This window comes from Ornithorhynchus anatinus, chromosome 5 (assembly GCF_004115215.2).
Source record: "Ornithorhynchus anatinus isolate Pmale09 chromosome 5, mOrnAna1.pri.v4, whole genome shotgun sequence".
NCBI lineage: Eukaryota > Metazoa > Chordata > Mammalia > Monotremata > Ornithorhynchidae > Ornithorhynchus > Ornithorhynchus anatinus.
Window position 1 is genome coordinate 93,579,506 of NC_041732.1, and position 14,178 is coordinate 93,593,683.

Here is a 14,178-nt window from a genome sequence, read left to right on the forward strand (position 1 = left end):
AGGAAATCACGCAGCATTTGTGCCTTATTCATACTTGTTTAATGTCTAGGCCATTTCAAGGGACTTTCAATTAATCGATTCACTCAATTAATTCAATTAGTGGTATTTATTGAGCACTTACGAAGCACTCGGAAAAGTACAGTATAATAGAGTTGGTAGATGTGATCTCTGACCACCAGGAGCTTACTATCTTAATAATAGTAATAATAATGTTGGTACTTGTTATGTGCTTACTATGTGTAGAGCACTGTTCTAAGCGCTGGGGAAGATACAGGGTAATCAGGTTGTCCCAAATGAGGCTCCCAATCCCCATTTTACAGATGAGGTAACTGAGGCACAGAGAAGTGAAGGGACTTGCCCACAGTCACACAGCTGACAAGTGGCTGAGCCGGGAGTCGAACCCATGACCTCTGACTCCGAAGCCCAGGCTCTTTCCACTGAGCCACGCTGCTTACCTTACTAATGACCGAACCAGCGTTGTTCTCTGGCGTTCTTAAGCACCCAATTTTTCCCTGGCTATCACCCCAGAGCCACCTGCCAGAAGTCAGGGTAGCAACATCCTAACTCCCTTGGCTCCCCAACTTATTTGGGGGCTCGACTACCCCTGCCAGAGCCAATGGTGGGACAGTAGAGACGAAAGGTAATGCCCCCAGCTCCGGTCTGCCATCACTGGGATTTTTTGAGCATCTTCTGTGTGGATCGGGTGCTTGGGAATATATATACTGATTAACTTGTATCGTCCCAGTGCCTAGAACAGTGCTTGACATGCAGTAAGTGCTTAACAAATATAATAATTATAAATACGGTGGAAGTAAAAGATTCAGCCCCTGCCCTCATGGAGCTTACCGATCAATCGGGTAGCAAACAGGTACTGATTGCAAACATTTAATAGGGGCAGGAGCAGAGACTCCACTCATAAAAATATAAAAGGCTATCACTGAGTGAATAAACAAACTAGGGCAGTATACTTCATTCATTTATTAAATCGTATTCATTGGGCGCTTATGTATGCAAAGCACTGTACTAAGCTCTTGGGAGAGTACAATATAACAATAAACAGACACATTCCCTGCCAACGGCAAGCTAACAGTCTAGAGACGAGCTTACGGTCTAGGGATGAGCTTACGGTCTCGAATTCTAAAAGGTGTTAGTGGAATAGCATGACTGGGGAAGTGAAAATTGAATGCCTCTCAATAAGAAATAAGAACTCTTAGCCGGGCACTGTCAAAGCTATAATGGGGGCTCTTATCTAAGGGGAAGGAGCCTGTGGGAGACTCGGGACCCAGTGGAGATATAATATGGAGCAGACACACACTCTTGCAGTAATTATGCTCACAGTACCAGTTGCCCACATTCATAACTACAGATACAGGAAAGATAGTCTAGCCTCAGTGTGATTTGGAATTCACTGTCTTGAATTTGGGAGTTTAAACCTACCCGATATGTCTTGGTCTGTACAAAATCCAATAATGGAAGACCCAGTTTTACAACACCCTCAGAAGCAAGCACTTTCCACTGACACTGGCCACACCGTCACATGCTCTGAGCTTCTAGGAATCAGTAGGCTTGGGCTTCTTTTGGATTTGGGGCAAGAACTTCTAGAAAAACAAAACAAACATCATTCCTCCAGTAGAGACTCATTAAGAGCTGGCGCTCTGAGCAGGAAGCAACCACATCACTGGAGGAAATGCATGTTCAAAGAAGAGTAATCAGAAACACAGAAGCTTATCAAGAGCAAACTTGGAATCGGTTACCCTGAAACCTCTTATCCCTGCCCTTCCTCGCTCTCCCTCTTCCTCAGAGAGGGGTAGACTGATGGTAAGTGAGTCTGCAGTAGTGATAACACAAGTCGAGAGTTATTCAAAAAGAAAGTTGCTCATTTTCATAATTACCTGCTGACACTTTATTGATAAAAGAATTCCCTTTTGGGAAAATTTTAGAGAAAGAAAAGCTTTTACCCCAGCATTTCCACATCTCAGAATCTGCGGCATCTTTAAAGTGAAAGTTTTCAGAGCCTGTGGCATCCTTCTCATGTTTGTGAAGTCTATTTGATTAAAAAATACGCTGTTCTCCTTGGCTGGATTATCAGATAAATTAGAGAAATAACCACCGTATACAAAGGTGCAGCACCCCGACATGAGCCCAGGGGTGTGGTGCCAACAGAAAAAAAATAAGTAAAACCATCCTTTGTTTGTCAACTTTACACGTAAGGACATTTGGATTTTCCACAGAGGGAGCTGGAAGGTTGAATGCCTACTGTCCACAGATTATTGAACTAGGTACTTGAGAGAGTCCAGTAGAATTAGTCAACACAGTCCCTACCCTAGGTGAGTTTCCAAGCCAACGAGGTCAGCAGACACTCAAATATTCAGCCTCACTGTGATTGCACCAGCATTTGATTGTATGTTCTGAGGAGGTGACCCCTCGCTGGGTTCTTTGAAGAAAGTGACCCCTCCTTCCAACCACAGTCCTGTAGGACTGAGAGAAAGAACCTTCCCTCTCCTTTCTTTAGCTCTTTTCCCTGCCATCCCTACCTCCGCTGTTGTTCGGGAGTTGAGGGAACTCTGTCGGGGTATGAGGGACACCACCGCCTCACAAAGGTGGGAAAAATGCAATTTTTTGAAGCATCCCACAATCAGTCTCCCTCCCTGAGGGCCTCTTCCTCCACCTCTCACGTAGGAATGCTGGATTTATTTGGCACTAACCATCCCTTGAGCCTGAAGTGACCTTCATTAAAAGTGACTTGTTGTGCTTGCCTTAGTCAATCTCTAAAGATAAAGTCAATTAGGTTGCTTTGGGGGGATGGGGGTGGAGGGGAAGGAGAACAGGGAGGGTCACTGAATCTTTGAGAACTAGAAAACTGAAACTTTTAAAATTTACCTTCAGTAAATCTGGCAGAACCTGTGGATGATAGCTTTCAGGACAGAACCCAGTCTCATTCAGCTGGGTTGGGCCTGACTTTGCAGGGCTGGTTCAGCTGTAAGTGCAGATAAATCCCCGTTCATTTTAATGTTGCAGTATTCAGACAGATGCAAGTGTATGTTGGCAAAAGAAACAACCTATAAATTAGATGAAACATTTCCAAAATTAGCCGCTTGAAGTTGTATACAGTGTGTTTTATAATGAAAGTTCCACTTTAAAAGGAAATAGAGGATCCTTTGCAACTCTGAAGGTAATGAACTTCTGCTTAGTGTGAAATTATTCTGTGGACAAAACAATCTTAGAGCAAGACTCAGTTTCAGAGAACAGGAAAAGAGTGAGTTCTTGCTAAAAGGATGTCAAAGCCATGATGCAAAGCTCACGAGACTCAATGCAGAGTTTTCCAAGCCTGAAATAACAAAATGTCAGGAAGCATAACCCATCTTAATTTGACCCCAGGGTTAGCCTTCACAGTTAATTAAGATACAAACACATTTTTCACCCCAAATTCAGCATTTTATTTTTTTAGGAGGTTGTATACCAATCAATGATACTTTTAAGGTGGCACGACCCTTTTTAAATTACAGGAAGCAAAGCACCAGAAATAATATGCAAACAAGCGATTTTGCATTCCAGATAGGAATAATTACCATATGAATTAAAAGTAGTCTTTCAGGAATGATTATTTCAAGACATTTGCAATCATTCATTCATTCAATCATATTTATTGAGAGCTTACTGTGTGCAGAGCACTGTATTAAGCGCTTGGAAAGTACAATTTGGCAACAAATGGAGACAGTCCCTACCCAGTGGGCTCCCAGGCTAGAAGGGGGGAGGCAGACAACAAAACAAGTGGACAGGCATCAGTAGCATCACATTCTCTTCACTGGTCAGTGTAATTGACTGCCCAGCTTGTTGGCTGTCTAGGTGACCATTTGCTGGGTTTGATCCTGTGACTCTCTCTCCACTAGATAAATTGCCCATATGAAAACTCCTTTTATGTTCCTTGCCTGCCTTCAGGAACAACAGCAAATTAGACCTTTCCTGGGTCAGCAAATGGACAGCAAGTCCTCACCTTTCACTGACAAAGGATGTCAATGGCAAAGTCTTTTGAAAATCCATTCCTCCGGTCAAGGAACGTGAGCTGAACAGTGAGCAAATCTAAAATGCCTAATTCCCCCACTGGCTCTCTGGGGCTTTCTGGCCCAGCAGGTTGTTGGTTAACTTTCTGCACAGGTGGTTCTCATTAGCAAGAAAATCATCTTTGAAAAATTCTCTTGGCATCAGACGGAGCAGCAGCATTTTCCGGAAACCCAGCTGGAACTGTGAACACCAAATCATTCACTACTGGGTGACAGGGTATTGGCATTTTTCCATCACAAATTCCCCTGCTCCTCTGTCTGCAACGCAGTTACTGGGTTCATTCATTCAGTGGCACATGTTGAACGTTTACTGTGTGCAGAGCACTGTACTAAGCATTTGGGAGAGTACAATACAACAATAAACAGACACATTCCCTGCCCACAGCGACTTACAGTCCAGAGTGGGGGAGGCACACATTAATATAAATAACTACAGATGTGTGTACATAACTGCTCTGGGACTGGGAGAGGGGATGAACAAAGGGAGCAAGTCAGAGTGATGCAGAAGGGACACAGCAAGGTTAATTCTGCAAAAGGAAAAAGGGAGAAAAAAACAATTCTCTATTAAATATGTCAGTGTTCTAGTGATCCACCGTGTATTAGTCTATTCACTTGGATCTGTGATCTTTGTACACTTGATATTCTCTCCGTCCCCAAACTTACGTATGAATCTTTAAATCATATATTATAAATTATGTATTTAATCATATTGTTTTCTGTCTCCTGCCCTAGACTGTAAGCTCATTACGGGCAGAACGGGTCTGCTAATTCTGTTGTACTCTCAGTCAGCCAATTATATTTATTGAGCACTTACTGTGTTCAGAGCACTGTGCTGAGTGCATGGGAGAATACAATTTAATAATAAACAGACACTTTCCCTGTCCGGATTGGAACCCGGGTCTCCTGACTCACAGGACCAATTTAGCCCTCTTTTCCCTAGCTCTCTCTCCCTTCTGCATCATCTATGCACATGGATCTGTGATGTTTGGGAATATGATATTCACCCGTAGCACTTATGCACACGTCTTTAAATTCTCTATTATAAATGACTGATTTATTCATTAGTGTCTGTCTCCCCCACTGGACTATAAGCTCCATTATGGACAGGGAACATGTCTGCTAATTCTATTGCATTGTACTCTCACCAATACTCGATAAACCTCCATCTCCCTCCGCATTAGGCAGAAACCCCTTTCCATCAGCTTTAAAACTCCCACTCGCATTGCCCTCTTCCAATTTACCTCCCTAATTTCCTACTACAACCCAGCTTGCACACTTCGCTCCTCTAATGCCATCCTACTCACTGTACCTTGATGTCATCTACCTGGCTGCCGATCTCTCTTCCCTGACCTGTCTCTGGCCTGGAACGTCCTCCCTTTTCATATTCATTCATTCAGTCATATTTATTGAGCACTTACTGTGGTGCAGAGCACTGTACTGAGTGCTTTGATATCTGATCAACTATCACTCGCCCCACTTTCAAAGCCTTATTTGAAGGCAAATCTTTTCCAGTGAGTCAGTCAATCATATTTATTGAGCACTTACTGTATGCAGAGCACTGTCTTGAGTGCTTGGAAGAATACAGCATTACAATAAACAGACACATTCCCTCCCAGGATTGGAACCCAGGTCTCCTGACTCCTAGGCCCTTGCTCTTCCCTAGGCCATCATGCTTCAAACTGGTTCTTCACTTCACTAGTGACCCATTTTGTCTGAACACCCAAGCTCCCTTTCCATTCTAACCTGGGTCTATACAATCAATGGTATTTATTGAGCGTTTACTATGTGTAGAACACTGTTTTAAGCACTTGGGAAAGTACAGTAAGCACTTACTATTTGCCAGATACTGGGGAAGATACAAGCTAGACAGGTTGGACACAGTACCTACAATAATAATAATAATAATAATAATGGTATTTGTATAACAGAGAAGTTGAGAACTTGCCCAGGTTCACACAGCAAACAACTAGTGGAGCCAAGATTAGAACCCAAGTCCTCTGCTCTTTCCACTAGGGCATGCTACTTAATAATGACGACGATGATGATAATAATAATAATAGTGATATTTGTTGAGCACTTACTACGTGTAAATCACTGTTCTAAGCACTGGGGTAGATGCAAGGAAAAAGGGTCCCCATCCCCCAGGGGGCTCACACTCTTAATGCCCATTTTACAGATGAGGTAACTGAAGCCCAGAGAAAGGAAACTGGTTTTGTAGGTGTTTAGGAGCCTTTCTAATGCCCAAGAAAGCAAAAATTGCAATTGCCTTCATAAACAAATAGCAAGAAAATACTATGAAGTGTTTTCTGGAAGTTATATAATGATGGTGGTAATAATAATTGTTATCTTAAAATATCAGAGGTGCTTTTTTATCTTAAAATATCAGAGGTGCTTTTTATCCAAGAACTTGCCGACATTTTATATGAATCAATAGTTTTATTATATTATTACTACTACTGTGGCATTTGCTAAGTGGCTTAATATTTTCCAGGCACTGTACTAAATGCTGGGGTGGATACAAGAAAATTGTGTTGGATATAGTCCCTGTCCCACACAGGCTCACAGTCCCAATCCCCATTTTCTGATGTCACTGAGGCCCAGAGAAGTGAAGTGATTTACCCAAGGTCACCCTGCAGACAAGTGGCAGAACCAGAATTAGAACCCAGGTCCTATGTCTCCCAGACCTGTGCTCTATCCACTAGGTAGCATTGCTTCTTTTACTCTCCCAGGTGCTTAATACAATGCTTTGCCCGAAATATGTAAATGCCATTGATTGATTCACTAAGCAGCGAGTCTAGAACAATCTGGGAGGTTCTAACCCCGTATTCAATGATAATAATAATGGTGGTATTTGTTAAGTGCTTACTATGTGCAAAGCACTGTTCTAAGCGCTGGGAGGGGATACAAGGAGATCAGGTTGTCCCATGTGGGGCTCACAGTTTTAATCCCCATTTTCCAGGTGAGGTAACTGAGGCCCAGAGAAGTGAAGTGACTTTCCCAAAGTCATACAGCTGGCAGGTGGCGGAGCCAGGATTAGAACCCATGACCGCTGACTCCCAAGCCGGGGCTTTATCCACTGATAATACTATCAGGGTCTGGGATGGGGAAGCAGCATGGCCGGAGCATAGCACTCCGATTCAGGAGACTCAGGTTCTTAATCTCAGCTCCGCCACTTGCCTGCTATGTGATTTTGAGTTAATCACTTAACTTCTCTGTGCCTCAGTTTCCTCATCTGTAAAATGAAGACTAATACTTGTTCTCTCTTCCACTTACATGGTGAGTCCCGTGTGGGATAGGCATGATATCTAATCTGATCAATTTGTGTTTATTCCGGGATTTAGCACAGTACTTGACACGTAATAAAGCACTTAAATACCACAATTCCTAATCGCACTCCATAGATTTAGACTCAGATTCCCCGGAGGATGGTTGCTTTGTCTCATCTTATGCTGTCGAGTCACCATAGCGACTCCTCCATGGGCACATCTCTCCCAGAACTCCCCACTCTCCATTTGCAGTCGTTCTGGAAATGGATCCAAAGAGTTTTCTTGGTAAAAATTCTCAAGTGGTGTACCATTGCCGTCTTCCTCACAGTAAACTTGAGAAGCAACATGGATCAGTGGAAAGAGCCCGGGCTTGGGAGTCAGAGGTCATGGGTTCTGATCCCAGCTCTTTCACTTGTCAGCTGTGTGACTTTGGGCAAGTCACTTAACTTCTCTGGTCCTCAGTTACCTCCTCTGGAAAATGGGGATTAAGGCTGTGAGCCCTGTAAGGGACAACTTGATTATCTTGTAATAATAATAATAATAATAATAATGTTGGTATTTGTTAAGCACTTACTATGTGCAGAGCACTGTTCTAAGCGCTGGGGTAGACACAGGGGAATCAGGTTGTCCTATGTAGGGCTCACAGTCTTAATCCCCATTTTACAGATGAGGTAACTGAGGCCCAGAGAAGTGAAGTGACTTGCCCACAGTCACACAGCTGACAAGCGGCAGAGCCGGGATTCGAACCCATGACCTCTGACTCCAAAGCCCGGGCTCTTTCCACTGAGCCAAGTTGCTTCTCAAGTTGTAGCCCCCCAGTGCTTAGAACAGTGCTTGGCACATAGTAAGCGCTTAACAAATGCCATTATTATTATTATTAAGCTCAAGTCTGTGCCCTCAACTCTCTCCCATGCTTCTCCTGCCCAGTACAGGTGAGTTTTGACTTGCAGCAGATTACCTTCCTCTCACTAGCCGCTGCTCAAGATAGGAATGGAACGGGTAGGCCTCTGCTTGACTCTCCCTCCCATAGCCGAGACTGGTAGAGGACTGGAAACTCTCCAGGTGAGATCCTAAGAGGGGGACCCTTGATTTATTTCACGCTTTTTCATGCACTGGATTGATTGATACCTAATTTTTCCAATGGATGCACAATCCTGACTAAACCTGGCAAGACCACTACCTCTGTCCTGCTCTTGAGAAGAGAGAAGGCTGAGCAGCAAATGGCATTTTCACATTCTGCCTCAAAGTCGTTAACCTTTAGAGCAAATTGACACATGGCTATTTGAAAAAAGGCTTTGTTTTCATTAAAAAACCACACGGGCATTGGAATTGTATTTCCCAGGTTTATGCTGAGGTTAGCAGGTTTTCTTATATGGGTTATCAGCACATCGCCGCTCCTGCCAGAGACTTTAACCGGTTTAATTTTATACCGAAGTGCGGTTCCACCGTCTCGTAGGAGGAATGAAGTTTCCCTTCAAATTTACGCTCTGGGCAAAGGAGTTGATAGTTTTGGGCTGGTCCTGCTGTGCATTATAAAAGCTTTTGTGGGAAAAGTTTAGCTGCAGCTGTGAAATTGGAATTTCCTAGAAAGCACAAAGTCACATGCAAACACTCCTGAAGGCATTCGAAGATGTCTCATTGAGTTTCCAGTCCACAGTGTGTACGCGTGGGCGCTGGCATTGATATTACAGGGCATCGCACTTAATTAATCACAGTGCTTTGCTTTCCTCCACATCACTGCAGGCCTAGTACCCTGCTTCTCCCTGCAATGCTAATCTTGTCTTTTCTTTACCCATAGAAGATGTAATTTTTTTTTCCATTCTCCCTTTGGAGGGAAGGAATTGAAGAGTGATGAGAGCTATTGGTAAATTTTATTCTCGATGCTATATTTCCCCTGGGCAGTTCCTAGAGAGCTTCAGTTTTACATCACAGACTTCTGATTCACTCTCACTGCAGTTGTTTTCTTGTGCCCAAGGACTCCACTAGGGAGAGGCAGAATGGGACGCTGCACCTGAATCCTACGTCAGCCACCTTGGGAGCCAAATTTGCAGAACCGCTTACTGTCTAACTTCTTCAAAGCCCAACCAAAAACACTGACATCAGCAGCTCTGCACTACGAACAGACCGTATTTCGGGCTTTTTCACCCCCACCCTGTCTTCTTATCCCACTGCTTTTCTGGGGTTCTTTTCATGGTACCTGTTAATAATAATGTTGGCATTTGTTAAGCACTTACTACGTGCAGAGCACTGTTCTAAGCGCTGGGGGAGATACAGGGTAATCAGGTTGTCCCATGTGAGGCTCACAGTTAATCCCCATTTTACAGATGAGGTAACTGAGGCACAGAGAATAATAATGCTGGTATTTGTTAAGCGCTTACTATGTGCAGAGCACTGTTCTAAGTGCTGAGGTAGATACAGGGTAATCAAGTTGTCCCACGTGAGGCTCACATTAATCCCCATTTTACAGATGAGGGAACTTAGGCCCAGAGAAGTGAAGTGACTTGCCCACAGTCACACAGCTGACAAGTGGCAGAGCCGGGATTCAAACCCATGACCTCTGACTCCCAAGCCCGGGCTCTTTCCACTGAGCCATGCTGCATTTCCTATGTGCCAGGCACTGTACTAAGCACTGGGGTGGATACAAGATAATCGTGTTGGACACAGTGTCTGTCCCAAATAGGGTTCACTGTCTTAATTCCCATTGTTCAGATGAGGTAACTGAAGCACAGAAAAGTTATGTGACTTGCCCAAGGTCACACAGCAGATGAATGGTGGAGCCGGGGTTAGAATCCAGTCCTTCTGACTCCCAGGCCTGTGCTCTACCCACCAAGCCATGCTGCTTCTCTCTGGGTGACCCTAGCGCCTTCCCAGACTACACGGACCAGCTCTGAGGTGGCTCTGGGCAGCCACTGTCACTCAACCAGCCACTAGACCAATCAGGAAGTGTGCATGAATCCAGACCAAACCCTACCCTCTTTGGCAGGGTAGGGTGGAATTTACCATAGAAGAGGCTAGTGGCAAATCACTCTTGATGGTTCAAATCATCCCAAACTTGGTGACTGTCAGTCCACGTCGACAAGAGCACTGTGGGCACCAATAACAGTTAAACAGGAAGTGCAAGACCTCTGAAATGCGTTTTCCACATGAGGTTTTATTACCGTGACCGCTATTTTTCCTCAACAGCTATGGGGGTGAATGAGTAGTAAAGGAGTAATATAATTTATTCATTCATTGATTTATATTAATGTCTGACTCCCCCTCTAGTCTCTAAGCTCGTTGTAGGCAGGGACTATGTCTATTGATTGTTACATTGTACTCTCCCAAGAACTAGTACAGTGCTTTGCACCCCGTAAGTGCTCAATAAATACGATTGAATGAATGAATGAATGAATGAATGAATGAATGAAATGATGAAGGTATCCATGTGGGAGCCCTGAAGTTTTCAAGTTACCAGTGATGTTGCTTATCTGAGGCCAAATTCTACTTCCTGGCTAACCACGGCTGAGGTGTCCTGGGGTGGATCGGAAGTGCAGAGACTGTTTGATTTAATGCATCTGATGACACAGGAAGACAAGTCTGCTAAATCATCAGTTTCTGCTGAAGAGGGTGGCTGTCAGCAGAAACTGGCGAACGGAATTGGACATTTTGAAGAATTGGTCTGATAGATATTGGGAGTCTGATTGTTTTTCTAATTCAACTTAGTGATATGATAGATTCCCCTGGAGTTACATTATATAACTAACTAATCCCCCTCCTTCCTATCAAGCTAATATCCCAGCCTCTTCAGCAGTCTTGAACAGTGCTGTCTTTTCTTAGGTGTTATTTGTCACTTATTTTTTTTTTACCCACCTGGATTTATCATCTATCTCATATCCTGATTGACGAGTATTTGTCTTTTTATGTCTCCTTATCTTATCCATTTGACTGTAATATCCTCACAAGTGGAAATCACATTTTTTTGCTGCTTCCATGTATCTCTACACAAATTTGAATCCTCTCTTCTCTCTCATGTTGTCTCCAGAATTGTCACCCTGGCTTGAGACCAGAAGCCAGAGTCATCTTTAGTAAGACACAGTTCGTGTCTATCTTAATGACGATCTAACCTACAAGCCTCCTCTCAGAGTCATACCTGGAGAGTTTCCAGTACTCTACCAGTCTCGATTACAGGGGGGAGAGTCAAGCAGAGCCCTACCCATTCCACTCCTAGCTTGGGCAGTGGTTAGTGAGTGGAAGGCAATCTGCTACAAGTCAGAAGTCACCTGTGCTGGGCAGCAGCGGCATAGGAGAGAGTGGAGGGCAGAGACTTGCTTATTGTGTGGAAGGAGACAATGGTAAACCACTTCTGTATTTTTACCAAGAAAACTCTATGGATGCACTACTAAAATGATTGCAGGTGGAAGTGGAGTGTTCTGGGAGAGATGTGTCCGTGGCATCACTCTGGGTCGGACACGACTAGACAGCATAAGACAACAACGAGAAACGTGCGATCCCTGATTCTCCCCTAAGTCAACATAGATTCTTCTAGAAAATTCACCAACCTCCGAATTAGTCAGATTAGATCGAATTTTCATTTCTAGTAAAGAGCTTTAGTGTCACAGAGGTGACAATTTGCTATAATGAGAAGACATTACATGAATAAACTCCCTGTGGTAAGGGATTGTGTCTACCAATCTATTCTGTTGTACTTTCCTGAGTGCTTAGTGTAGTGCTCTGCACACAGTAAGCAGTCAATTAATACCGCCGGTTGATTGATTGGTCTTGAGCTGAAATGGGACTAATTTTGGAGAGGAAAGATCAAAGTGAAAAGAGGGAGTTATGACGGTTTGAGGTCTGTGAAAGGCATCTAGGTTAAAGTCAGTGTGGAGGCCAGATTGACCCAGGAATAGAAATTCCCTGGCTGGATAGGAAAACTGTGGAAGAATGTTAGGGCTCACTCTGTTCTATGCTCTTCAAAGACATGAAACAGAATAGGATGTATTGCTGGACGAGTTGCCATTCTTGGTTGTGCTGGGGTACTGTAGCAGTAGGTCTAAATTGGTGTAGAATAGGTATTGTTGCAGTTGAATATAATATGGTATTTGTTAAGCACTAACTATGTGCCAAGCACTGAACTAATTTCTGGGATATAAAGTAATCTGGATGGACAGAGTCCCTATCCTAAATGGGGCTCATGTCTAAGTAGGAGGAAGAGGAGATATTGAATCCCCATTTTACTGATGAGGAAACTAAGGCCCAGTTAAGTAAGTGACTAGTCCAAGGTCACATGGCAGCCAAATATCAGAGCCTGGATTAGAACTCAGGTCCTTTAACTCCCAGGCCTGTGCTCTTTGCAGAGAGTTCATAATTCCCCCCTCATCACTGAGAAGCACCACATGACATTCATTGGTGATTCTGCCAAGATCATGTCTATTCTGCTGCTTTAAGCTCATTGTGCAGGTCTAAAGGTTTGCCAGTACAGAGCAGTGAGAAATGTTCCCTTGTTCACCTTAGTAACTTGATCAACAAATGACAATCATATTTGCATTTTGGTATCAAGGTGAGGTTCCCATCTAGGCAATGATTTCATCTGACTCTTCATAACTAGCATGCTGAGGCTGTCAAGTCAGGAGGCAAACTTCTTTAAATTTCGCTAACCATTAAAATGTCCGTCTGCAGACGGCTTAAGTCTGCAGAACTTTTGAATATGCTCCCTCTCTTTCTTTTAAGAAGGAAAGCCATCTTTTTGGTGAGCTTTGGGCTGCTCTGCTCACCCAAAAACAAAATGGCAGAAGAAACAGCAGAGGGAAGTTGTTTGTCATCAGACTGAGAATGTTTGGGGAACCATGTCTGTTCAGAAATTGGCAAGCGATATCTGCTGGCCACTGGTCATTTTTCCCAGAACATTTAGATGGCAGGCAAGGATTCATTTATTCATTCAATAGTAGTTATTGAGTGCTAACTATGTGCAGAGCACTGTACTAAGCGCTTGGAATGTACAAATCAGTAACAGATAGAGACAGTCCCTGCCCTTTGACGGGCCTACAGTCTAATCGTGGGAGACGGACAGACAAGAACAATAGCAATAAATAGAATCAAGGGGATGAACATCTCATTAAAACAATAGTAAATAAATAGAATCAAGGTGATGTACATCTCATTAACAAAATAAATAGGGTAATGAAAATATATACAGTTGAGCGGACAATTACAGTGCTGAGGGGATGGGACGGGAGGGGGGAGGAGCAGAGGGAAAGGGGGGAAAAGAGGATTTAGCTGAGGGGAGGGGAAGGGGGGTAGAGGGAGCAGAGGGAAAAGGGGAGCTCAGTCTGGGAAGGCCTCTTGGAGGAGGTGAGCTTTAAGTAGGGATTTGAAGAGGGGAAGAGAATTAGTTTGGCGGAGGTGAGGAGGGAGGGCATTCCGGGACCGCGGGAGGACGTGGCCCAGGGGTCGACGGCGGGATAGATCTTTCCCTTCCACTGTAGAATGCATCTCAGATGTTCACACCTGCAGCTAGTTAAGCTCTGTGGGTGCAGACAACCTTATGGGAGGCATGGCTTGGGAAACACTTGAAAACACTGGCTTCTTGTGGATGGCACATCCTAGAGGTTGAGGGTGGGTTGGCAAATAGACACTCACTTGTGATGTTGAAGAATACAGAATGTCGAGAACCCCCTTGCTAAAGATGGGCTGGTAGAAATTATATCTGTAATTTATTTATGTATGTTGATGTCTGTCTCCCCCTCTAGACTGTAAACTCATTCATTCATTCAATAGTATTCATTGAGCGCTTACTATTCATTCATTCACTAGTATTTATTGAGCGCTTACTATGTGCAGAGCACGGTACTAAGCGCTTGGAATGTACAAATCGG

At 43.8% G+C, this 14,178-nt stretch overlaps 1 protein-coding gene and 2 non-coding genes across 5 annotated transcripts in view; 2 read left to right on the plus strand and 1 right to left on the minus strand.

Annotated features, from left to right (window-relative positions):
• The window catches only part of PIEZO2 (piezo type mechanosensitive ion channel component 2), a 522,557-nt gene that overhangs the window by 358,291 nt on the left and 150,088 nt on the right, over positions 1-14,178 (plus strand). The gene's annotated exons all lie outside the window — the stretch shown is intronic.
• Positions 8,270-8,407, minus strand: LOC114812635. The gene has a single exon (XR_003760286.1). It is a non-coding gene; the product is annotated as a small nucleolar RNA SNORA7 (small nucleolar RNA).
• Positions 11,439-11,576, plus strand: LOC114812404. The gene has a single exon (XR_003760058.1). It is a non-coding gene; the product is annotated as a small nucleolar RNA SNORA7 (small nucleolar RNA).